This window comes from Rhinopithecus bieti, unplaced genomic scaffold, assembly GCF_001698545.2.
Source record: "Rhinopithecus bieti isolate Rb0 unplaced genomic scaffold, ASM169854v2 scaffold_2735, whole genome shotgun sequence".
NCBI lineage: Eukaryota > Metazoa > Chordata > Mammalia > Primates > Cercopithecidae > Rhinopithecus > Rhinopithecus bieti.
This window is the reverse complement of record NW_016804150.1, coordinates 2020288-2048174: the sequence shown is the minus strand read 5'-3', so window position 1 is coordinate 2048174 and position 27887 is coordinate 2020288. Positions and strand designations below refer to the sequence as shown.

The window sequence follows — 27887 nt, the reverse complement described above, 5'->3', positions numbered from 1 at the left end:
CTTATCAAAAGACAATGTGAAATATAACTAATTTACCGCAAGCAATTTTATCAGAAACGTTTCATTAACTCTTCCCCTATAAGAAAACAGCTTTTACGTGCGCTTTCAACAATGTTAGAAAACTAAGCATACTCAAATTTTTTGTACCACATATAACACTTTACATGAACTTTCAGATATTAAGTAAAGCTTGGATCCTCAATTCTTTACAAAGCCGTTTATAAGAGGTAAATATCCTCACAACCGCCAAGTGAGAGAAAGATTTCAAAGTTCGTCTGTTAAGTCACTATGTGGAATGCAGAGGGGCTCAACTGCAGCTGTGTGTTTATTTTTAATGGCGCGATCCTAAAAACATCTTTTGGAATTTAGGTTTGCTTCACTGCCTTTCCCGAAATTCAGAAGCTTTGATTTGCCTCTTCCAGGAAGACAGGAAGCCAATACACAGGGAAAAAAAAGCAAACGGCGACAATTACAAGGCCGTGAAACTCCACGACCTCCCAGCTGAAAACAAGACCTCGGGTTTGCACTCCGGCTCTCTGGGGGCAGACACTGACCTTAGGAGTCTGCGAAACTCCCACGCTCCACGTAACTTTCTCTGAAACATTCTCTGGAAAGCTTGTCTTTTCCTAGCAGAATCTGGATTACCAAGGCTTCCGGAACTCGCAGGCTTCCGGAGCGACGCAGGAGCCGGAAGTGGCGAAAAAAAAGGAAAAGAAAAAGTTACACCAACGAGAGCTGCGCTTTAGCGGCGCTGCGGAAGGCCCGGGATGGCCAAACAGCCGCGAACGCCGACAAGCCGAAGAACCGAAGGGCCGAAGGGACGAAAAGCCGAGGCGGACACTCGCGCGCGGTGATTGGTCGGTTGGCCGGATGAACTCTGTCTCTGATTGGCAGGAGAGTCACGAACCGGTCAGCCCCGGGTCAGGGAGGCTACAAGTGTCAAGGGGCCTAGGGGAAGCAGGGGCTTTGTGAGGGCAGGGCTTTCTCTGCTTGCGGACGTCACGAAGGGCCTCTGGCAAGGGTCACCGGATGTCGGCGAGACGCCTCCGTGCCTCTGGGGTTCCTTGTTCGCTGTCGGAGGAGGACTGGCTGAGGGATGGCCTGGTGGGGAGGGAACCCTCTGGCAGGTGGCTGCGTCGGGCCTAGGGCAGTTGCGCGGCGCTTGGAGACCTGCCCGCCCTCGGGGCCTGTGTGCACAGGGAGGATAGCTTGTTGATCTGCAGGCTCAGGAAGCCAGGTAGCTGGCCCGTCAGTCATCCGCCCTGCAAAGCCCTCCCGGGAGACCCCGTAGAGCGGACCGGATGCGTTCTCGCCTTCGGGGCAGCGCGCGTCTGGCCTCAGGTTTCCCGCCCTCGGAGGCCCTCAGATCTCCCCGGTAACGCTTAGGAATTCGGACAGCCAGGTCGCCTACCCCTTGGGGAGTCGAGGCAGAGCTTCTGGGAATGGGCTCTGAGGGAAGAGTACTCACCAGGCATTGACATGTAGCCGGAGTTGAGGATCGCCATCTGCCATCTGGATCTGTGGTATGAATGGCTGTGTCTCTCTGGAGAGTTAGTTCTAAGGTTTGAAGGATGGTAGGCGCTTTAGGATTCCAGCAAGTAGCAGGGTTTAAGAACGTCTTAGTTCTTGCCTCCAGTCTCGACTCTCCGTGCCTACAAGGAGCACTCACTTATACGAAAGCTCTGTTAGACAATCGAGGAAGAGCATATACTGTAGAACCACAATTATTAGGTTGTTTATTTATTTATTTTTTTTTTTTGCTTGTATTTTTATTTCAGAAACTACCCATGGAACAGATTTGCTAAAATAAAAGTTATTAATGAACTCTAATGCTATCCAAATTGTGAAACAGTGGTACAAATTGAGACAGAGTAGAAGCTATAAGTTGATAGGGTATGTAGTTCACTTAGGGGTTTGGGAGTGGATTTTCTAGAGCTGCAGCTGTCCAGTATAGTAGTCACTGACCACCTGAAAAGTGACTAGTCTGAACTGAGGTCTTCTCTAAGTGTAGAACATGCACCAGATTTCTAAAGCATGGTCTGAAAATAAAAAGAATATAAAATATTTCATTAATTTTATATTGATTACATGTCAAAATGAGCATGTTTTGGAAAATTTTAAATTACGTGGTTTCCATCATATTTCTATGGATACTGCTGTTCTAGAGAGTAAAAATCTCGCTGAAGAAGAGTAGGCCTTTCGTTTAGCAATTGTGAAGAAAACCAACCACGCTGCACCTCTCAGGTAGCCTACACATATGCTGTGCTTCACTTAATTTTTGAGAGGGACAGGGTAAAGTACTCACAAAGACTTGACATAGAGGACATTTTCAGAATGCAAATTCTGGTTCATAGAGCCTTGTGTATGTCATGTGCACATCACACAGTAGTGAATGAAAATAATAAAGATACCAAGAAACTTGAAACATAATCTCATTCAGAATGCGGGGAAACATATAACACTTAACATTCTGTTGAAAATGTTTAAAATAAGTTTTGGATTTTAATGTTTAACCTGTAGATACAGTATACCTTGTTAGTTTTCCCATGAGCTAGTGAGCTGAGGTTCCAGGGAAGCTTTGTTTCCAGTTTTTTAAAGATATATTTATTTTTCATTCATTTATTTAACAAAAGCTTTCTGAGGCCCAGGAGTTTTGCTAGGCAGTGTTGATAAAAATGTGAAGACAGAAAACAGACACAGCTCTTACTCTCTCAGAGCTAATTCATATAAATTCAGAGGCAGTGAATGTGTAAATAATAACCAAGACAGAATATTTTGCTTCTTAGTAAATGCTTACCTCTGTAAATGCAAAACATGAGTTATTTTAAACCTAGAATTTATATATTCCTAGTGACATGTTAAGAGCCTTTATTAGAACTTGGCTGTGGACTTAAAAAATATTAGGAAAAAAAACAAAGTTAATTTGTTCATTAACTATGAGAAGTTAAAAAATTAAAATTGAATTTTTTTACCTTTACATAGAAAAGATGAAAATATTTTGTAATAGCATTTTATATCCTCTTTAGCCTTTTAGCAACTTTTAGATTCTAAGAATTTAACAATAAAAATGTAAATAAGACATTGATTTATGTCTCTAATATAGTTTTAAAATGCTGACTTTAAGAAGTTAAATTTATTGTAGAATATTATGTAGCTCCTAAATCAATATGTTTGAGTCTTTTAGGAAAAAGTTAAGTGTGAATCTTTTATTAGTTTACTATTAATAGTATTTCTGTAACAAAGTTAGAAGCTCGAACCACCACCAGTTTGTTACCTTACAGTTCGGTAGGTCAGAAGTCCAACGTGGTTCTCAATGGCCTAAAATCAAGGTGTCCACAGGACTGTGTTCCTTTCTAGAGAGTTAAGGGAAGAATCTGATTTTTTTTTTTTTTTTGCTTATTCATGTTGTTGGACAAATTCAGTCCCTTGCTGTTGTAGCTGTTCTCCCTGTTTCTTTGCTGGCTGTCAGCTGAGAGCTGTTTCCAGCTTCTAGAGGCCACTCACATTCCTTAGTTATGGCCCTCTTCGTCTCCAAAGCCAGCAACAGTGGATTGAGACCCTTTCATCCTTCTAAATCTTCCTTTCCTCTTCTTCCATTGCTGTATCTCTCCAATTACAGCCTTTTAAGAATCCATTGATTAGACAGAATCTCCCCCTCTCAAGGTTCATAACTTTGATTACATCTGCAAAGTCCCTTTTGTGGTAATAATGTAACATATTCACAGCTTACAGGGTTTGGGGACTGGATATATTTAGGAGCCATTATTCTGCCTATCTCAGATCTCAATTGGGGCCATGCAGTATATCCAGTGTTTCATACCACTATTCTCAATACTTTATATTAGAATAATAATATTGATAATAGGTAAATTTTATTGGTTATGTAATATGCTCAAGGTACTTTTCTGAGCCCTTTTACTAAATTTACTCATTTAATCCTCAGAACTACTCTAGGAGGCAAACACTGTTATTGTTCCCACTTACAGATGAGGAAACAGGTACTGAAAGCTGAAGTAACTAGTCGAATTTCTCACAGCCATTAAATGGTGAAATGGAGATCTGAACCTAGGTAGTCTGGTTCCAGAGTCTATGCATGCTCTGAAGCTCAACATAATACAAATAATTTCTCCATATCTGGATTTAACCAAACACGTGTTGATGATACAGTGGCTATGAATTCCGGTACTAACATCACATTGTGGATTCAAATTCCACCTACCCATTACTGAATGACCCTGGGCAAGTTACTTGACCTCTCTGAGACTTAACAATAAACTGAATCAATGATAATATTTGAGAATTAAACAAATACTATATGTAAGGTAGTTAGAGCACTGCCTCTACATACAGTCGTTCATAACAGTAGGGATACATTTTGAGAAATGTGTCATTAGGCTATTTTGTTGTGTGAACATCATAGAGTGTACTTATACAAACCTAGATGATGTAGCCTACTACATACCTAGGCTATATGGGATAACCTTTTGCTCCTAGGCTACAAACCCGCGCAGCATGTTACTCTACTGAGTACTATAGGCAGTTGTAACACAATGGCAAGTATTTGTGTATCTAACCATGTCTAAACATAGAAAAATTGCAGTAAAAATACACTATTATAGTCTTAGGGACCACTGTTGTATATGTGGGCCATCCTTGACTGAAACATCATTATACAGTGCAAGCAATAGCTAGCTGTAATTATTTATGACAATTCAACTTTTAAAAACAGTATTTGTTATAAAAAGAAATGTTGCCTTTAGAAATCAGTCTCTCTTGAAAATAAAAACTGAAATTAAAATTTTAACTTGAATACACTACAGTACTATCTCCTTTCTCAGATGCTGATTTCTCCTCACTCTAGGCTAGCATCTATCTTTCTAACCATGGTACCTTCACTGTTATCTGATCATGCATTCTAACTACTTTGTCCAGATCCTAGTATCTGCAGGCTAATGTTCAAACTCTCTAGAAGGGCACCAGGACTTTTCACACATTCCAGAGACTCTCTCTTGCCGTTCCTCTGCTGGGTATTTACATAGTCATCAATTGTAACTTCTCACTGCTGCATTTGCTATTATTATTCTTTGAGGGAGACTTATGTGTGTGGAGGGGATTCTGGGGAGTATGGACAATGTCATATCCTGGGTTCCCGTCCATAATGCCTGCTAATACCACTCCAAATTCACTCTCTCTTTTAATAATCTTTCCTGCAATTGCTTTAATTCAAACCCTCATTATCCTTGCACTTTAAGCCATCTCTTAACAAATTGGTGGCTTCCAGCCTCACTACCCTTCAGGCTTACTATCCTTGCTTGCTGAAATGATCTCTAAACTGCAAAACTCTGTGTCTCCTCCTTCAAACCATTCAGTGTCCCCTCTGCCAGTTCCTACAAATATTTTTCTTTTTTCTGTGCCTCTTGGTAACAGCTACATGCTTCTACCATAACTTAAAAAGTATCACACGGCTGTTTATGTCAATACTTACCTTCCCTTCTAAATGAGGAACTCATGGAGAATAGGGCCATAAGAGATGGTTTTGGTTTAATGAATTTATATTATTTCATGAAAACATAAATTATTGTATTATTGTGTCATCTGTCTCTTGTCACTAATCTGTGAACTCTCTAAGGGGAGACTCATTGTTTTATTCATTTCTCTTTTTCCTCTATGCCTGTGGCATAGGAGGTACTTAGTAATTGGTCAACGATTGATTTGGGAAGAATCCAGAATATATACAATTTTTTAGTCTGCTTAAGTCTAAATAAATATATGAAACAATGTATTGGGAATATATATGATTTCATTATGATTATTATACACAATTCACTTATGATTTTAGAAGAAGCACAATTCAAGTACTGTGGAGCCGGAGTGCCTGAGTTTGAATTCTAGCTCTGCCACTTACAAGCTTGGGGAAGTTTGCCTGGGAAAGCTCATCAAAATTGTATTTGTTCTTTGTCTGTAGAAGAAGAATGATAATAGTGACTGTCTTGTAAGTTAATAGAACTAAATGAATAATATTTATAACGTATCTATGACTTTAGACTCTATAATAGTATCTACCACATAGTAAATATTCTACAAGTGTTTGTTAAATAAAACATAATAGTTTTATTCTCATTGCTTTTGATGATAGTTAATAGTCTTGAAATACAATGATTTAGAAAAAATAGTCGCATGCTTTGTAATGGTGTTTTGAACTACAAGTTTTTTTACTCAATGATTTTTAATATTGTACATTATAGAATGATCATATATATTCCTTCAACATTTAGAGAGTACCTGTGTGTGATCTCTCTCAGGACACACTTAGATATTTTCTCTTTCTATTATTTTTCTGTTGCCATTATACCAAATTGCCACAAACTTAGTTGCTTTAAACAATGTAAATGTATTATATTCTTGTTCTATAGATCAGAAGTCCAACAATAATCTCACCGACCTAAGATCAAGTTGACAGCAAGGTAGCACTCTTTACTGGAGAGTGCAGGCTAGAATCTGTTTTCTTGCCTTTTCTCGTTTTGGAGGCTGTCCACATTCATTGGCTCTTGGCCCCCTTCTTCTACCTTCAAAGCCTGCAATGTTGCATCTCTCTAATTATTCTGGCATAATCACAAGTGTTTCTCTGACCACAGCCAGGAATGGTTCTCTGCTTTTAAAGGATTCTTGTGATAAAATTGAACCCACCTGGATAAACCATGTCAGTCTTCCCATTTCAGTAACCTTAACTTGATTACATGTGTAAAGTTCCTTTTCCTATGTAAAGTAATTTATTCACAAGTTCTGTGGATTGGACTATGGACCTCTTTGGGGGAGATTATTCTGCCTACTATGCTCTTGTACTGTAAATGAGTCACTGTAGAAAGGTAATAGGTTGTACCTTCTGAAAATAAAGATAATGTTGGCGAGATTGTGAACAGTAGTGTCAGTATTATTTATGCCTCTACTGGTTGTTGAGAGCAAAGTTGGCTTAGGTACTGCAGGGCTCACTGATTATGTGTTTGTCTCCTAGGAGTTTTATTCTACTAGAGAGGGAAGAATACATTCATATTTGTTGTATATCTGCTGTGTCCTAGGTAGTCTACAATGAACTACAGATACATTAAGACCATTTAATTTCTACAATAACTTTATGAGGTGTGGTAGGAGACCTTCTAAGATGACCCAGTGATCTCCATCACATAGCACTCACCCCTTTGTATAATCTCCCTCCTTTGAATGTAGACTTGACCCAGTGACTCTACCAATGAACAGAGTAGGACAGTAGTGATATTACATTAAGTGTAAATAATTACACTTAATTATTTCTGAGATTGGGTTCCAGAAAACTATGACTTTTCTCTTGCTTACACTGTCTCTCTTTTGCCCTCTTATTTGTTTGCTTTGGTGAAGCAAGCTGCATTGTGGTAAACTGCCTTTGAAAGAGACCCACATGTCAAGAAACTGAGCATCTCCTGTGGCCAACAGCCAGCAAGTAACTGAAGCCCCAAGACAAACGGCTCGTGCAAAACTAAATTCTGCCTACAACAAAAGCATGAATTGAGACGCAGATCCTTCCCTAGTTGATCCTTGAAATGCTTGCAGCTCTGTGGACATCTTGATTACAGCCTTGTGAGAAATTCTGAACCAGAGGACCTTGTATGCCTTACCCATAGGACTTAGAAGACAATAAATGTTTTTCAAAGAAGTAAGTTTGGGGATAATTTCTTAGGCAGCAATAGATAATGAATAATAAAGTAAATACAGTTTTTTGGTATTGACTTCAAAAATGTTTGAAGATTTTGCTGTTATATAATTGTACATATTTATGGGGTACATGTGGTATTTTGATACATGCATATAATGTGTAATGATCAAATGGGGGTAATTTGAATATCCATAACCTCAAATGTTATTTAGTGGTATTGGGAACATTCCAAATCTGGTAGGTATTTTGAAATATACAAAAAGTTATTTATATATATAAATATATGTAATATATTTATTAATATATTAATAATATATGCCATATATGTGTATGTATGTATGTATAAATGCCATATATATATCATATATATTCATTTTATATATATATGGCATGTTTTCTTTTATACATTTATCCACTGATAAACACTTAGGTTCCTTCCTTACCTTGGCTATTGTGAGTAGTGCTGCAATAAACATGGGAATGTATATAATCTCTTTGATGCACTAATTTTCTTTCTTTTGGATATATACCTAGCAGTGGGAATGCAGGATCATATGGTGGATATATTTTTAGTTTTTTGAGGAACTTTCATACTGCTTTTTACAGTGGCTGTGCTAATTTACATTCCCCCCCCAGTGGTGTGTGAGTGTTCACATCCTTGCCAGTATTTATTATTTTTTGTCCTTTTGAAAATAGTCATTTTAACTGGAGTGAAGTGATATAATTGTGGCTTTGATTTGCATTTCCTTAAAGATTAGTGATGTCGGGCATGTTTTTTTCATATACCTGTTGGCCATTTATATGTATTCTTTTGTGAAGCATCTATTTAGATCATTTGTCCATTTGTAAATCAGATTATTTGTTTTTTTGCTATTGAGTTGTTTGAGTTTCTTATATGTTCTGGTTATTAATCCCTTGTTGGATGAATAGTTTGCAAATATTTTCTCCCATTCTGCAGGTTATCTCTTTATTGATTGTTTCCGTTGCTGTGCAGAAGCTTTGCTTTAGTATAGATAAGAAAACAAAAACTTGAAAAGATTAGGCAACTTCCTGGGTCACTTAATTATTAGTAGAAGCTCTCTCCACTGCAAATAATGATAATAGTAATAAAATTAAAGTATTGGTAGTTGCTTATGTTTATTGAGCACTTACTAGGTATTAGACACCTTTCAATGCATTTTATATGTTACAATCTTAGATTATTACAACTTTATAAAGTAGGTACTATAATTATCTCATTTGATAAATGATGAAATTGGATTTAAGAGAGGTTAAAGTATATTCCCAAGATCCACAGTGAGCCAATAGATTGGCAAGATTTGAACTCCGGTTGTATGGCTCTTGAGTTCTCACTCTTAACACTATAATAAATTGTTCCCTAAAGATCCATGCTATGAAGCAAAAGGTGATGGTGCAGCAGGAAGATATGAAAGGTTGTAATTTGTCAGGCAGATGAGATTATCCCTGACCAAGTTATTACGAAATGCTGTGGCACTAGGAATGTATCCGACCTGGGTCTAGAAGGCTGGGTAGAATTTAAGATTCTGGCTGTTAGAGGAAAGAGCATAATCAGCTGAGTAAGATAGCTGGAGAAGCATGAGATGGAAGACACCAGCTCACAGCTACTAGAGCTGCATCAGGAAGAGGAAAAGTGGGAGATAAATTTAGAAAGCTGGTTTGGGGCCTGGAGATAGTTATGTAAAAAAAGAAAATGAATGTATTGTTTATTTAAAAAACTGATTCTTGAGGTTTGTGACTAGTAGTTTAAATCAACTACATCTTAAACAGTTTAGTGGCACTATTATAGAGATAATATTTGGGTAAAGTTGAAACACACAGAGAATCAGATTGTATAGATTGTATGAAAATACGAAATTTAGTTTCAGTACAGTACAAAAGAAAACTATGAATGTACACTGTACATTTTGTGCGGTTAAACTTCTTGACACGTTAAAAAATGTGTTAATTTTATATTTAGTTTCAGCAAAACTGCATGAATCATTATATATCAACATTTGCAGGCATTTTTTTCTTATAAAAATAGTATTATTGGTGGTTACATTCAAAGAACATTAAGCATTCCACTAAAAGCAGAGCTTATAGAAATGAAGAAAAAATATCATTATGATGGTGTTTTAGTTACCTGGGAGTAGGCCTTAAAAACACAAGTATTTTTTCCTCAAAACATTCAGATTCACTAGATGAAAATTTAATTTTGTAGGATGTCTGTACTGTTCAACTTTGATTATGGTGTGAGCTTTCAATTTAGACAATTTATCATTACATGGAGAGGAATTTTTTCTCTTAAGCCAGATTGAGTTTTCTTTCCAGGGAATAGATGAATCCAGGAGAAATCTTTCCACAGCTTATACCTAGCCAAAAGCAGTGGCCATGGAGGAGTGGACAGCTCATTGAATAATGACAAAAGGAAAATATGTAATATCTTTTCCTATAGTCTCTCTTTGACCTTGACATATCTCAAAATTCTCCTCTTCATAGATTAAAGCAGTTTACATTTCGACTCCTAAATTTTGGGGTTGGACTTCTGCTTCAAAACAGTACAAAGCAGGCAGTTGATAATATAAAATATATGCAGTGGCCTGACTGATTTGTCTCTGACAGTTGTGTGACCTTTGGAAGGTCTCTTAACTGTCAAGGCCCTCAGTTTCTTAATCTCTCATCTGTTTGACATGTCCTCTAAATTTTTTGTTTTGTTTTAATGCATTAGGATTCTACAGACCAATTTTTTATGGCGGCAGTTTCAACCTGATTGTGCAGTTAAACATGTGGGCTTTTGTGCTGTCTATTTGTTTTATTTGAAGTCATCTTTCCTATGTCTGCAGCTTTACAGAAATAACATAATTACATCCATAAGAGAAGCTAAGTCCTAAATTCCTAGCCTAGCCCAAGTTTGGCTCCTATTCTTGCTAATTTTGATCTCAAAATTTAGGAGAGGCTACTCCCTCTACCTCATAGGCAGACAGATTCTGTACCATCCCTAGAGGAATGATCTTGAAGTCCTTTCATTTTAAAATATCTCCCTTTTCTGTATGTATTTAAGTGTTTGTACTATATATCTTACTGCCATAACAGAGGAAGCCAGTGAGGTAATGAGGAAAAAATATATGGCAATTATTTGACCTGACATCATTAACCTTAACAGCCTCAGCATCCAATACCTAGCTTCATCCCCAGCCCCTACGCTCCCACCCCGGAAGACTGCAGTGACTCTTAGAAACAGGGCATTTCTTTGAAAAGAAACCTTTGGAACTCTGGATAGAGTATTTTGAACAAGAGTTCTTCACTCATTACTTCAGTTTCAGGACGAGTCTGAGGTCAATATTCTTATATCCCTCAAAAAACATGAGTAGAATAAAGGATTATATACATAACACTAGCATTTCACATGATTTCCAAACAGAAAGTATCCAGAAGCCCTGGTTTTTCTTGAGTTTCTGAATTAATGATTTTTTCCTCCTCGTTTTAGAAGGATATAATGATTAAACATTGTTCCCAAGTACTTCTGGGCCATAGAAATTCTCTGACAGTTGGATAAAGAAGATTCTGTAGAGTTACAAGAACTGGGCTTGAAGTTAAGGAGACCTGATAGCTTACATCCACATACTCATTGAGTTGAGTGCCTTTGAGCAAATGATAGAACATCTGAGGACTTCAGTACCTCATGTGAAAATGAAGAATATGGGCTAGATAAATTTAGTGAACTTTTACAATTCTAAATTTATGTGATTCTTTTTTTTTTTTTTTTTTTTTTTTTTTTTGAGACGGAGTCTCGCTCTGTCACCCAGGCTGGAGTGCAGTAGTACGATCTCCACTCACTGCAAGCTCCGCCCCCAGGGTTCACACAATTCTCCTGCCTCAGCCTCACGAGTAGCTGGGACTACAGGCGCCCGCCACCACGCCCGGCTAATTTTTTGTATTTTTAGTAGTGACGGGGTTTCACAGTGTTAGCCAGGATGGTCTCAATCTCCAGACCTCGTGATCCGCCCATCTTGGCCTCCCAAAGTGCTGGGATTACAGGCGTGAGCCACCGCCCCGGCCTAAATTTATGTGATTCTAAAAGTAAGTTGCCAAATGTCTGTAGATACTTTGGATTACACCCAGGTACCAAGGCGAATGTCAACAGGTAGTGCTGCTTAGCTAGGCTTTGACATTATCCAGAGTAGTAGAGGTGGAAGCTTAATTCACTTGGTTTCCAAAATTCTGAGGGATGGGTTGCCCTGAGAATATAACTAGGCTAGTCTTTGCTACACCATCTTGAAGTGTTTTATTTTATAATCAGTTTACAGATATTTAGTAAATTTAAGGTGACTTTTAGCCATTATTACATAAAGACATATAAAATCTATGATTTCTTTACTTATTCCTTTTAAATCCTATTATTTAAAAATTATGCTTGTTAGAAAATCTTACTAAGGTTTATTAATCCAATGGCAATCAATGAAATAAGATTTCATTGATTGTACTGAATGTATGACACTGTATTAGTCACTTTGGGAGGATATAAACATTTATGGGAACGTGCTTGCCCTTAGTTTGTATGTTAGGAGAAGAGAAAAGTCACTAAGAAATAAAAATATGAAGAAGAATGAAAGAATCAAAATGCCCAGGACATTTTGCAGAAGAATGGAATTATTCTAAAAGAAAGAATGTATCCTTTGGATTTTTAATGAAATAATTTTGGGAGTACTTTTTAAAATTAAAGATTATTTTACTTAGAAGCAGATTGAAATCTTTCTTTTTCCAGCCTGCAGAGCTCTCTTTAAAGATAAATGTTGCAGTGGTATTTTTAATTATTAAGGCTGGGCACTTATTTCCGTTTAACACTCACACACTTCCAGGGGGATTTGGAACATGGAAGAATTTCATAGCTATTTAGAGAAATGAGAACGTAGGTCTTTATAATTGCAAACGTTACTTTCCAGTTCTAAGTTCAGGCTCTATTCTCCATGGTATTGAATCTTCCAAGTTGTGATACATCAATATAATGTATGATCTGTGCCTGAACATCCAAACATTTGTAAGTTTCTAGGATGGATGAAGGCAAGTTTGTTTCAGCTAGCTTTGTTATGGTTTACTTTTTTTCTAAGTGCTTAGTAACTCACCAATTAAATATATAATTTGGAAAATAAAATGTGATGATTTTTTTTTTCTTTCACAAGTAACTGTAGCTCCAACACAAAGCAATACTAATGTAGTCTGACTGTCTATGGGCAGATTACCTGAAGCAATGTCTGAGCATGTTTAGTCATAAGCTTAAGACAGCTCGAAAATGTTCATTTTGGGAAAATAATGATTTCTGCTCACCTATCAGAACCTCAAACTACATATGTGCTTAAGTATCGTTTAGTGAAGGTAATTTTTGTTTTAGACATGGTCATTTTATTTAATAACAATACATATACCATGTTATCACTATAGAATGTAAATTCAGGTTAGACAAGAGAATTTCACAAGGTAAAGCATTCTGTAGTATATAAAAGTGTGTATACACTGTCTGACCAAACCAGCTTGCTCATAAAACATTGATTAATTATATTATAGGTAATTTGTTTAGTTTAATGTTTACAATTCTTATAGAGAAAATAAGCAAAACACACATTTATTTATTTATTTATTTATTTACAGACAGGGTCTCACTTTGTTGCCCAGTGCAGTGGTGTGCAGTGGTATGATCTCGGCTCATTGCATCCTCTGCTTCCCAGGCTCAAGCAATTCTCCTGCCTCAGCCACCCAAGTAGCTGGGACTACCAGTGTGCGCCACCATCCCTGGCTAATTTTTGTGTTCTTAGTAGAGACAGGGTTTAATTATGTTGCCCAGACTGGTCTCGACCTCCTACACTCAAGAAATCCACTCACCTCGGCATCCCAAAGTGCTGGGATTACAGGCATAAGTCACCGTACACAGCCAGCAACGCACACATTTAGAAAGCGTTTATTTACCTTTCCATGAGTGCTTAAAATACAAATTTCTATTTCAAGATGATATTTAAAAATTATTCTAATATAACAGCAGCAAAAATATAATTCTACAATTACAAAAGGACTAAACTAGAATCCATAAATTATTCTCATTGTTTATAATTACGATTCTTTAATAAATACTACTAGTATGCAGCTCTACTGTAAGCTTTCTAGATTTGGTTTAAACACATAAACACACACACTTTCAGCTGTGGGAGGCTTTACAGATTCTATTCCATGTGCTTTCTAGACAGAGCTCTAAAAGAGCCAGCCAGTCCACAAGACAGATACATAAAAAGTTAAATTAACTGGGGCAAATAGGACTCTTATATAAAATCCAAAACGTGAGATTCTGCAGCAAACTGGGAGTACTTCAGGGTTGGCCTGCTGTCTTCTTTAGAACTAATTTCACCTCAATAGTTTAAGAAGGTGGACATTTTAACACTATCAAGTGCATTTAGGTGACATGTTTCTTTTGTGTTAACTTGACTCCCCTGAATGACCTAGTTAGTAAACTAGTCACGAATAGTTCGATCACCAGGCAAATTAAGTCTGCAAGAAAGGAAGCCAATATTCAAAATGCCGTGTTACCATCTGAACCTACTCAAATAGTTTATTTTTAACATTAATATGTAACTTCAGTAATGAGATGTCTAACTAAAGCAAGCTCCTCCAACAAGACCAAGACAGCTTCACTTCTTCTAAGGCTTAGGATTGCCCAGAATTCCTAATACGTGGAATAGCCCAAGAGTCGTTTCTCCTACAACGAAGCCTTGGGCTGCCACACGCATGTGGATCAGATGAAGGGACATTTTAGTATTTCCTCTGCTCTTTGATTTGTATAATCTATATGCAACAATTGCAGCAAAACCTGCCAGTCCAATGGGGATGAATGATATGTCTTTAGCTTTTCTAATAAGTTTGGATCCCTGATCTTTATCATATGAAGAAAGGGAAGCATCTATGTCTGTTGACATAGTGACTGCTTTAAGAATCTCCCTAGAGCGAGCAAACCCCTCACACGCCAGCTGCCTCAAAGCTAAATATTTCTTAAGTATTGTCATATATAATTTTTAAAATAATGCTAATTTATAATAATGTACTATAGGTGACTCAGATTTCTGATTAAAGGTAGGCTATTTCCCTCTATTTTATAAAATAATAGTAATGGTTAATAGTACCAAACATCTGCCACACACTATTCTAAGTGTTTTACATTTATTAATCTTCATTCACTTTACATTTGCAACAGCCCCATGTAGTAGGCATTGTTATCATCACATTTCCATTTTACAGATGAACAAACTGAGACAGAGAAATTAAATAAATTACCCCAGATCAAAAAGTTTATAGGGCCAGAATGTAATGTCAGGCACCCTGCTCCTGGTATTAGTGCTTTAATTACTATACTATTCTTCCTCTCATTATAACAATCTGTGCTTCAGCTCCCTTCATTTAGACATGGAGCCACATTCTAAACTTGAGCACCTGCAGCCAAAATCTGTTTTTCAGTTAATCACTCAATACTGAATGCATGAAATGGAAAGAAGTCAAATAACTAGCTTATAGTCAGAACTGGCTACATTATTTGCAGGACTAAGTCCATAAAGAAACTGCTTATTCAAAAAGTAGGAAAAAAAATACATAATTAAATATACTAAAATATAAAACTTTTCCTTTATTTTATAATCTTTCTCCTGTCATGACAGTTTTTGTCTGCCATTTAGTGTCATCTTAAGAAAGGAAAATTAAAATTTAAAATGATTAGCATACATTTTACCATTCATCTGTGTATTGTACAATACCTATTTTTAAATGCAAATATGGGAGTATTTAATTTGTATGTGGAATCACCAAAATTCCACCATGGTTTTATTTTATTTTATTTTATTTGTAGTTTACACATGAATATCTTTTTTTTCCTTACCCAAACAGTGGAAACTGTGTAAACTAACTCAACTGTTTTTATTTTACTTCTTGACATGCATACATTCTACCAACATTCTCTACCTTCAGCTTACTGATGAGTGATGAAAGACAGAAAGAAAATGAAATATGGGTTGTCCTGTTTTTTTCTTTCCTCCTTTGTCATCATTTTCAATGTAAGTACGTCATTAATACAGGAAACTAATATGCATAAGAAAGTATGATAAGTTTCCTTGGTTGTTCATGTTTCTTAGAACACTATTGTTTTCTTTCTGTGTTTGAAGCAAGCTCTGGTTTGAATTAAAATCATGGCCTTTTGGGGCTATCAGTGCCTTTGCTTCCTCAGTAGTGGACATAAGACACCGACCTTGAATACTTGGTTTGATTCTCTGTGAACTTCCACTTAGCATGGGTCCACCAGAATCCTGTGCTCCTGGACATCATGAACACTGTGTGAATTGGGAACTAAGGAATAGAACAGGGCAAGATACTTGCATTTTGCTTTGTATCTCCTCTGTTCCCATGTATATTCCCCTGAAACACTGGACTTCACTTATGAATATGTTTAAATATGAATTTGTTGGCAATTTCAACATGGCAATAGCAGATCCTTTTTGAGTGCAAGGCACTGTATGACTACACAGGTCCTACACCTCTGAAGTGGGCCCTGCTCGGGGCCATTAGATGAATTGAAAGCTGGATTGGCCTCACACCATTTTTTCCAGTCAACCCTAAACATGGTACTAAAGATAGAAAGAATTGGCCTAGGAGGGTTAGGTGTGATCACAGGTGATCAAGCCAAGGTGAGATTGACTTCCAAAGAATACTTGCCCTTTGACCAAGAACTCTTAAATATCCAGTCCCTAGTTATATCTGGCAGCCAGTAGAAGTGGTGAGGACTGCTTCTGAACAGGGCATGGGTTACCTGTGTGGAGAGGTTCTGAAGTATCTTCTAGCATAGTTGAAATGGTAGATCTTCCTACAGAAGGGAAAGGTGGCAACTTCTACACACCAAGAGAATCCAGAGAGGGTTGCAGAGTCAACATCCTCAGGAAAATCCAGATAGCACTGTCACAGTTATCAAAATCTGTAGTCTTCCTTCCTAGGACTCTGACCTTCACATAGCAAACCTGATTTGACTGAGTTTTCAGTCATCTTTGGAACTCTGCAACTCTCACAATTAGTTGTCCTAGCCATTTGATTGTCTGTCTCTCTCTCTCTCTTTTTTATTTTATTTTAATTTTTTTTTGTGATGGAGTTTCGCTCTTTGTTGCTTAGGCTGGAGTGCAATGGCATGATATCGGCTCACTGCAACTCTGCCTCCTGGGTTCAAGTGATTCTCCTGCTCAGACTTGCCGAGTAGCTGGGATTACAGGCTGTGCCACCACGCCTAGGATTTTGTATTTTTTCTTTCTTTTTTTTTTTTTTTTTTTTTTTTGAGACGGAGTCTCGCTCTGTCGACCTCAGGGCTGGAGTGCAATGACCGGATCTCAGCTCACTGCAAGCTCCGCCTCCCGGGTTACCCATTCTCCTGCCTCAGCCTCCCGAGTAGCTGGGACTACAAGCGCCCGCCACCTCACCGGCTAGTTTTTTAAATATTTTTTAGTAGAGACGGGGTTTCACCGGGTTAGCCAGGATGGTCTCGATCTCCTGACCTTGTGATCCGCCCGTCTCGGCCTCCCAATGTGCTGGGATTACAGGCTTGAGCCACCGCGCCCGGCCTGTAATTTTGTATTTTTAGTAGAGATAGGGTTTTCCATGTGGGTCAGGCTGGTCTCAACCTCCTGACCTCAGGTGATCCACCCACCTCAGCCTCCCAAAGTGCTGGGATTACAGGCGTGAGCCATGTACCTAGCCGAGTAGTCCTCTCTTTTAATATGCTACTGCCATCCAAGCTCTGTGGTTCTCACACTTAGCCATTAATCACATATTAATGTCAGGCAATCTTACACGATCCTTCTGAAGCACCTAATTTCAACAAGGCAGTAACCAGCCAATTTCACTGTGTTGGCAGGCATGATTCATCCTATGTATCTCATATGCCAGCATCATGGCAACTTCCTCAGCATTCCCTTTCACCAGGACATTTTTACAGGTCATTATCAGCAAAATGATTAGCCACTGAACTTCACCTTGTGCCAGGGGCTATTCGTCTCCTACCTGCCTATCAGAGCAGTGTCCACTTTTCCACTGAGTGGTTGGTAGGCCAGTGCCAAATCTTCATCTTGCTCCTATTTTCTTAAACCAAACTTACTCCCACTTCTTTTAGTTTAGATCCTCCAAAACGCAAATGCTTAGGCAAAATTAAGCATGTAAGGATTTTAGTAGAGCAAACACCTGCAGGCAAAGAAATAGAGAGAGAGTTAGACAAGGATGGGAAAGCCAGTAGACTGTGAATGAGGGAGAGCAGGAGAGAGAGTGTGTTGAGGAAAGGTGCCTAAGCTGCTTTTCAGAGGAAGGTAGGCTCAGCAAAGCTGCTAAGATTGGTCTAAAAAGGGGTACTGGGTATCCCAGGAACAATTCTGTTTTAGGATTCCAACTCTCCCTCACACAGTCTTTGGTGAAGAGCAGGACATGACAGGCATGACCTCTACTCCAAGGCAATGAAGGGTGTATCACTGGAGCCCCTCTAGGTCAAGTGTGCTCCCTGTATTAAAACCTGCACACATATTCTCATGGCCTTCACAGACCCTCACACTGTTTATCTAGTAGGACTTTACAATTGTTAATAATTGTTGACTGCTCTGGGTCTTCCAAATGGAAAGTTTATTGTGACGATCCTGTTTCTGTTCCATCATTGTAGATGTACATCATTGGAAACAGATAAACCTTTTGTTCATAAGTCTCGTGGGAAAAAGGCACCACATTCAGACCAGTTGCAGAAATCTATCCAAGCTTTAAGGTCTGTGTCAGTTAGCATTTGCTGCATCACAAACAACCACAAAACGTTGCCAGTGTGTAATAGATATTTATTTAGCTCAAATGTCTACAGGTCAGTAACATTCAGCTGATTTGGGTTGGGCTCTGCTGCACAGCTCTGCTCCAAGCCTTAGTCCAGCTGGACGTGGGTCTTCACTGAAGTTTGGGCTCAGGTCTGTCCACATGTGTTCAATGGAGGCCCAGCCAACAGGGAGCTCTTCTCATGGTGAAGAAAGAGATATAAGACAGTGTGCCCAGCTACTAACCACATGTCAATTCCCTGCTTGTGGTCTCTCTTCTAGAGGTCTTTTGGCCAAGGCAAATTAACAAAGCTAAGGCGAAAGTCAAGGAGAGAGGCATGGCAGGAGGAATGGGAGAGAGGGCCTTTAAACAGTAGACTATCACAATGCTCTTTCCAGCAAAGACAGACTAGCCATATGCGTTGGTAGGAAAACCAACTTGGATACCTCCCCTGACACACAATGCCCATCAGCATGGGCCTTACACCATTCTTTGGCATACAGGAGAGGATGATGCTCCTAAGTGTGGAGGGCATATCAGAACCAACCAGGGGGATATTCTGAAGTGTTTCCTTTTTTATCTCTTGCTGTGTGAGAATCACTTTGTACTGAGCCACTATTATCCATTCACTAAGCATATACAGACTAAACAACCACATATGACAGACTCAAGGTGGGGCCCTGAGGAGACAGGGAAGATCCAGCCCCTGCCCTTATGTGGTATAGTAAAAAAGATAGACATTAGGAAAAAATAATAATGATTAAGCAAATATTTAATTACAATTGAGGTAAGTGAAATAAGGAAAAAGTAACAGGGAAAACTGAGTTTGCCTGACTGATGAGGAAAGATTACCTAAGAAAGAGACATCTGAACTGTGATCTGAAGAATGAACAGTAGATGCCTCAGTTTGATGAGTTAGAAGTTGAGGTAGAAGATTCCAGAATGGGGTTCCAAGAAGAAGGAATAGCAGGAGTGATGGTCCTAGGACCATCTCACTCTGTCACCTATGCTGGAGTGCAATGGTGCGATCTTGGCTTGCTGCAACCTCCGCCTCTCGGGTTAAAGCTATTCTCCTGCCTCAGCCTCCCAAGTAGCTGGGATTACAGGCGGGCACCACCACGCCTGGCTAATTTTTATATTTTCAGTAGAAATGGCATTTTACGATGTCGATCAGCTGGTCTGAAACTCCTGACCTCAGGTGATCTGCCCCCCTCGGCCTCCCAAAGTGCTGGGATTACAGGCATAAGCCACTGTGTCCCAGCCCATCAGTCAGTTTTCAAGTCTGGAACCCACTGGCTGAAGAGGTGACTGGGACCTTAAGAGGAAGCCCTCTTGAACTCTCTGACATTTGTATACCATGACAATCACCTCATCTTTCCCCAAAAGTAATTACATGGACTTGGGAAATAGTACACTGGGTAGAGGGGAATAGCAGAATATTTGAGGACTATTGGACTCAAGGTCTGAGTTGATATTGAAGCCAGTGACCCAAAGTGTCATCATGGCCTCCTGTTGAGGTGGAGTTATGGAGGACAGGTAGTAAATGAAGACTAAAATTCATGTCACAGTGAGTCCACTTGTCCCAATGACCCACTCAGTGATCATTTTTCCAGTCCCCAAGTGTATAATCAGAATTGATATACCAGGCAATTGAATTCTCACATTGGCTTTGTGGAGAAAAACCTATTATAATAGGGGAAACTAAAGAGAAAACTTTGAAATTCCCTCTCCCTAACCCCCAGCCAAGATAGTAAATCAAAACAATATTTTATCCCAGTGAAGATGGTGGAGATAAGTGGCACTATTAAAGAGCTAGATGATACAGGAGTAATGGTCTCTGTCACATATCAATTTAATGCCATTCTGGCCCTTGCAGCAACCAGATTGATCCAGGAAAACGGCTGTAGACTAATGCAGGCTAAACAAGTAGTAGCCATGATTGCAGCTGCTGCTCCAGATTTGGCACTGTTGCTAAAACAGATCAACAAGGCCTCAGGTACATGGATGTAGCCAGTGATTTGGCAAATGTGTTATTTTTCATTCCAATGATAAAAGGAAATCAGAAACAGTTTTCATTTGTATGGGTCAGATGACAAGGAGGAAGAAAAAGTTCAAGTTTGAATTATCAGTGGATTGGGTAGGTAATGAGTGTCAGCCAGAAATAGAATATAACTTTATTACTGTCTCTCTACAGACAGTAGAGGCAGCAAATCTTCCCAATGGAAAAACAAACAAACAAGCAAACAAATGAAAACAAACTAGTATACTTGGTAATCTACTTTGTGTGGAAGGAGAAATAGCCTGAGGTGAGAATATTCATAGATTCCCAGTCAGTAGACTGGCCAGCAGCCAGGTGGTCTTCAGGGGTCTGGAAGGAAAATGACTGAAAGGCTGAAGATAAGGAGACCTGGAGGAGAGGCGTGTGGATAAATGTATGGCAGTGTGAACAAAGTGCAAATTGTTCTTTATCCTTAATGTCCACCAGAAGACACTGATCGCAGAAGAGGCACTAGGAAACCAAGTACATAAAATCACTTGACCAGGGCTGGGTGCGGTGGCTCACACCTGTAATCCCAGCACTTTGGGACGCCCAGGCAGGCGGATCGCCTGATGTCAGGAGTTTGAGACCAGCCTGGCCAACATGGTGAAACCCCGTCTCTACTAAAAATACAAAAATTAGCCGGAAGTGGTGGCAAGCTCCTGTAGTCCCAGCTACTTGGGAGGCTGAGATGGGAGAATCACTTGAACCTGGAAGGCGGTGGTTGCAGTGAGCCGAGATTGTGTCACTGCACTCCAGCCTGGGTGACAGAGCTAGACTCTGCTTCAAAAAAAAATAACTTGACCAGGTGATATGAGTCAATGCTGGCCACCCTAGAACTGACATGGTGAGCACAAGAATGAAGCAGCCACAGAGGGAGAGACAGGCTATTTATGGGACCAACAGTGTGGACTCCCACTTTGGCCCAAGGACAACTCCCCAGTGGGTTTGCTAGTGAATGGCAGTCTAGATTGCTTCCACCTAACCTTCTTTTCTCTTCTTCAATCAGACACAGACTTGTATCATTGTCTGACAGACTCTCAGAGCCTTATCAGACTCCCTTCCTATTTCCTTTCACGTAGGAATTTTCCCTAATAAAATCATTTCATGTTTGTTTCTGTCTTGGAATCTGCTTCTTGCAAGACCTTGTCTCACATAGTTTCCTAACCTAGGAATGCAGAAATGTGCTTTGATTAGGCTCCATTTCTATTCCTTGAAATTAGCTCCCTTCTCTTCTGTTTTCTGTGACCCTTAGCTCTGGTTTTCTTCTGTGTCAGGCTCCATGACCACACCTGAAGAGGGCATCGGAGAGTGAGTACTGAGTAGTTTACTTTTTTCTTTTCTTTTTTTTTTTTTGAGATGAAGTCTCTCTCTTATCCCCCAGTCTGGAGTGCAATGGCACGATCTCGGCTCACTACAACCTCCGCCTCCCAGGTTCAGGTGATTCTCCTGCCTCAGCCTCCTGAGTAGCTGGGATTACAGGTGCGTACCACCACGCCCAGCTAATTTTTTGTATTTTAGGTAGAGACGGGGTTTCACCATGTTGGCCAGGCTGGTCTTGAACTCCTGACCTCAGGTGATCTGCCTGCGTTGGTCTCCCAAAGTGCTGGGATTACAGGCGTGAGCCACCGCACCCAACCCTGAGTAGCTTTCTTAGCGCCTGCTTTCTGCTTCTGAATGTTAGGAGCCCAAAGGACATATTAAGTAACAAATGACCACAATCTCTTTTTCTTCAGGTAAGTGATAGTACAATTCTCTCAAAACAGTTTTGTATCTAACTCTGGTTAGCACAATTTTCCAATTGTACACCCATGATTCTTTTTGAAAGATATCCCTCTCTTTAGACTTAATTGTTGGTAACTTAAAAGTCCAATTTTCTGTGGAAGAGCCACTTCAGATATCTTTCATTGAGCTATTTTGACCAATGGAAAAAATTTACTTCATTCTGCTGTAGAATATTTACTCACATAATACCACACTGACCCTCATCCAGTTTGCCTGTTGCTCAGTTTTTGTTTTCTAGAATCCTCATGCTTCTTTTAGGCTTCATTTTCCCACTTGAAGTGTTGCTACTTGACCATGTTTTCTATGTTAGAAACACCATGTTTCAGACAATGCTGTTAATTGAACCTTCACACACTTCCTGGATTCCAAATCTTCATTTTCCCTCTTGTGCTTTTTCAAAATTTCCACAAGCAAACCAGAGATCTTTATCATTTCCACACTTTCCCCATTTTCTTTAGTTTACTTTGCTTGAAACTCACTCATTTGTTTTTTCACTTCTACTAAACCAGTAGAAAAGAAGAACAAGGACCATAGCTCTAGACACTTTAACATGTAATTATCAAGGAGAAAAAGAGGAACCAAGTGAAACTGAGAAGGATCAACCAACAAAGGAGGGGAAAAACCAAGAAAGTGGGGTGTCCCAGATGCCAAGTGGAGAAAAGAGCAATTGTCCTCCATGTAGTTGAGGACATCTCATTTATCATGAGATGAAGACTGAAAATTGACCATTTGCTTTAGCCACACAGGTCACTAGTGACTTGGGGTAGAGTCGTTTGGGTGGAGTGATAAGGTTGGTGCCTAATTGCAATGGGTTTAAGAGGAGATGGAATCTGTTCTTCATTAGGTAAATTGTTCTTCATTAGGTAAATAAATTTCTCCCCCTCTCCCTGTTTCTTCAGTTCTGCATCTCTGCCAATCATCTCAGTCAAAACTGAACCATCCCAGTAGCGAGAGCTCCAAAGGAGGTTTCCTTAGAAAGTAGGAGAGATGGTTATTATATCTATTTTAATACGTTGTCTTCATCTCATTCATTGGTCTGATCTGCTTGTAAAACCCCTGAAACCATGATTGTATTTTACCTCACCACTTAGCATCAAGGTTAACACTAAGTAGTTTTAATTTTGGAGGCAGTTTGCTTACCCTTCTAATTCAGAGTGTTTTTCTTCCTATCAAATCACATGCCAGCTGGAACTAGGATTTAAGGGGCTGAAATTATCAGGTTTTGTTTCAAGGCAGTTAGAAAAAGAATAGAGTTGGTGGGAGTCTTGGGTTCTATCCCTGATTCTAAAATAATTGTGTGATTCAGTCAAGTTCTTCGCTGTAAGAGTATCTGGGCAAATTACTAAGAAAATGTTAGCTCTGAAATGAAAGAGTCTTTCAGGTTTCCCATATCCATAAAAGTCAATACCTTATTGCCCTCAGCTCTTTACACAATTTAAAAAAAATCAACATATTCTTCCTAAATGTCTGAGGAGGCACATAATATTATTCATTTTTTAGATATTTGGAAATGGAAGCTAAGAGAGTGTAGGTGATCTGCCATGTTTTAAAGTTGATAAGAAGGAGAACAATTTATGATTGAAAGCTGTGAAGCCAAATGGCCTGTGTCTGCAATCATGGCTCTGTAACTTACTAGCTGTGTGACCTTGGACAGCAACCTAAATCCTGAGACTCAGTTACTTTAACGGTGTAATGGTACTAAGGCCAGCATTTACCTATGGACCACTGAGGGCATTAACTGTGATAATCCAGGTAAAATGCTTTAATATTCCTCAGCGTGCAGTATGTCTTTAATAAGTATAAATTCAGAACGAAATGTATTTCCTTTTCTCTTCGGTATCGGTCTGCCACTTGCATCTGAAGTATATGCCAATTGCTCATCTGGTCTTTTAAACATTTTTATTTTGGAATTCTACTTGTTGGGTTATCTGACAAACTAAAACAGTTTCTAAGGAATAAATTAGTATAAAAGTAAGAGGAATTTTGTCATTTTCTATCACTTTCCAATATCAAAACTAACAAATCAAGGCAGCTCAAATTTGAAAATGTGTAGAGAGGAAGATCACCACTAAACCACTTCATTTATTTTCTCTTTCAAAATATATATTTTAAAACAGCAAGATAAAAAAAGGAAAATTGCATTAGAAAAAAGGCTGTTACCCTACTACATTTCCCCCAGTGATTGTATTTTCTCCCAGGAATTGAAGAAAAGGAGAAGAGAATATGAGGGTTGATTGCATCAAAAGTGTGACACGAATAAAAGAATCAAGAAATCACATATGTCTGCGCAGAAGTCAACTAATAAATCAAAAGCATGTTCTTAGCTAAGTCAGATGTTTCTTTGAAACAGCATATGGTGCAATTCCAATATACTCTATATTCAGCTACCTAACAGGCTGTCTTGTTGCTTTCAACTAGTGAGAAATATGGCAGCACAAATGTTTATAAGGCTGGTAAAACATTTTAACTTTATTTTATGCCCTGATTAGCTATTGCTGGCCTGGCAATTACATTGTAAAACCTAAAATCATAAATGAAGAAAACAACCTGTTGGCAGGAGTGAACACTGATTGTTACAACGTCCTATATTAAACCTGTTCATAGTTTCTTTTTAGTAGTTATTTTGATGTAAAATTTAACAAGTTTTCTTTTATCCCATATCAAGACTGTATTTTAAAAAGTTATGGATTTATATTTCTGCATCATTTGTAGAATTTAGTCATAAAATTGACATTTTTCATCATAATTTTAACCAAATCAAATCCTCATGATGGAATCATGCCTTAATCAGGAAAGAATGAAGATTATAACCCTTAAAATATTATGATGGTAGTATCTTACTATAAAGAATAAATAAATCTTAGTATAATTGAAGAAAAGTAGTTCACATGGATTTTTACACTTTCAAATACTCAAAAGTTTGTGACTAAGTGAAGGTTACTCTTTGAAATACTAAAAAGTTTGTGACTATGTGAAGGTGGCTGTGGGTGAATGTAACTTTGTAACCAAAGGAGAAACTACTATCATCAATTGACAATAGTAGAAGAAATAATTTTCAGTGAATCATTATGCTCTCAATTTTTTTCAGGATTATCTTTAATTGCCATTATATTATAAGGTTAATGGGAGTCAATGTCAAATCTGAAAACTGTATTATACCCCCATACATACCTTGACCCCAAAATGCAACCACTCATATTTTTTGGTCATTGGTAACAAGTGGGACAGTCTTGAACAGTAAATTGTTGAGCCCTGTACTTTATCAGACCCAAAAAAGAAGGAGAGTTGGAGGATATCAGTGAAAGGGTAATTTTGGAATAGAAAAGTGATAATGGAGACATTGGTATAATTTTATATCCAGCTCTTTTATTCTCTAAATATGCAAGTTATTATGAATGAATACTCAAGATCACATTCAGCAGCGTCCATGGAGTACATGAGAAGTAAGAGTGAACTCTTTCGTAGATACTTAAGTGTTCTGAGTGGGTCCTATAGGTACTTTGCCAGGATTCTGAAAACCATGTTTTTCTGCTTATTTCTTCTTATCATTAGCCTTACTCATTATTTCCCAAGGCCACTAATTCTGTATTTAGTGTCTGTTCATAGCATATAGCTAATATTAGTAACTTATTAGGGCGTGGTGCTGTCAGTAATAGCAAAACAACTAATGGAAATGTTATGCTAAAACTCTACATGATCAGATGTTGGTGGGACTAGTTATATGTTGTAGAAGATATTACTTGTGTGATTTTTCTTCCCCTCAGTTTCCTAAATAATATAGTTGGAAAGAAAAGAAGAAAGAAAATGGCACTAGTGAAGTGTTTCCTCTGTGATAGATACTTGGCACACATTGTCATAATCATTTTCCCAGTGATCCAAGCCCAAGACCAATTCTGTTCATTGTTGAAAAATATTAAAAAGCTTTGGCACAATAACTTGCTGACTCAGCATCAGGCCATCCACCTGAATGGCCTTGCCCATTGCTTGTGCACCACTTGTAATAAATAACTGGTGCTGTTAAGCCTTTGACTAAAAATGTGACCTTTCCCTGGCTCCTACTTAATTTCTCCATAACTTATCCTTGTCCTTGAATCTTATCCAGCTTTACCTAATACCAAACTCCTGAATGCTTTTGCAATTTCTTCTGTTTGCATGTACAGACTTCTTGTTGCTTGTAGCTGCTTTCTACTGGTAGTTGGGTTCCATCTTCAGGAGCTGCTGCTCCAGGCTGGATTCCCTGACTGCTTACATTTCTTTGTTTGCTGTAATTACCTAACATGCCACATGTGGATTCAGAATTACTCTGCCTACTTTGAGATCCATCCCTAGTAGCCTCCTCTTTTTATTCTTGTCGGCCTAACTTTACTGTCTGACCTTTGCTGTGTGCTATGGTTCTTTCATTATAAGAACAAGGAAGGACAGTATGTGCCGAGGGACTGGAAACATGGCAGTGGTGAAAAATCTGAACTTTGAAGTTTTCTCTGCTTTGGAACTGTTCTGGAGAGATTCTTCCATTTATTTATTTATTTTTTCCTTTCTAATTATATGGAGAAAGGATTTGTGAAGTCTTGATTAATTTGAAGCTAGTGGGTATGTCATCTCACAGGTAGTGATTTTGGTAACTATTTTGAGTTTATCCACATGTCAGTAGCTATAATTGCAAGCTTCTTTCTTGTTAATTTCTGGAGTTGCCTATCTTCTTCCCCTGCTGTAAAATTTTGTCCCTCTCTGAAACAGAATACATTTTTTTTCCTGATAAGCAAAGCACACTCATTAATTTCTCACTTAGTGATGATTCATTAATCATAGAAGGGCATGTAAGCTGCAGTAAAAGCAACTCCTTTAATTTAATTTAATTTAACAAACATTTATTGAGTGTTTAATGTGCAAAGCAAAGCGCAAAGCATGAGACCCAAAGAGACCTAGTTTGGGTGATATGTAAATTATTTTTCATCAGGATAAGTGTTTAATAAACTTTTCTGAATCAAATCTAATTGGCAGAGACTTTATTAGGGCTTTCAGTTTAGATAATAAGTTCTAAGATAAACTGTTTAGTAATACACTTAAAGAAACATGCTTAGAATGTTTCCAAAGAGAATTAAATAACTATTTTGGGAGGTAACTAATCTGCAGTTCATATTCCACTAAAAATGGTGCCTAGTCAATATTAAAACCTGCAAAAAACCACTGGTTATGCTTTCCTTGTGTGCGCTGTTTCTTCTTTGTAGATTCCATTATGTAGGAATAATACAGGGCTATAATCAGAAAAACAGAGAAGAAATGATATTTAAGCAAAACTAAGACACAGTGTGAAGTGGTTATTTTAATTAAATTAATTATATGTTAAATTGCAAAATCATGAAACATTAGGAAAGATGACAACCTGGGGATCAATCCAATTTCAATCATTTTACAGGTAAGGAGGCTCAAATCCAGGGAGAAGATGTGATTTGCCTACGGTTGCACAACTAACTGGAATTAGAAACCAGCTTGTGGTTTGTATCTGAAGTAGTTAATCATGACTCTTTG

General features: G+C 38.4%; 1 protein-coding gene and 1 long non-coding RNA gene across 2 annotated transcripts in view; one reads left to right on the top strand and one right to left on the bottom strand.

Annotated features, from left to right (window-relative positions):
- The window catches only part of PEX2 (peroxisomal biogenesis factor 2), a 20539-nt gene extending 19673 nt beyond the window's left edge, over positions 1–866 (bottom strand). Inside the window, exon 1 of the mRNA XM_017866863.1 lies at positions 555–866. The gene's annotated coding sequence lies outside the window, so the exon portion shown is untranslated. The remainder of the gene's footprint in view (positions 1–554) is intronic.
- Positions 817–27887, top strand: LOC108526210 (uncharacterized). The gene is made up of 3 exons (XR_001884462.1): positions 817–909; positions 7393–7687; positions 27775–27887. It is a non-coding gene; the product is annotated as an uncharacterized LOC108526210 (long non-coding RNA).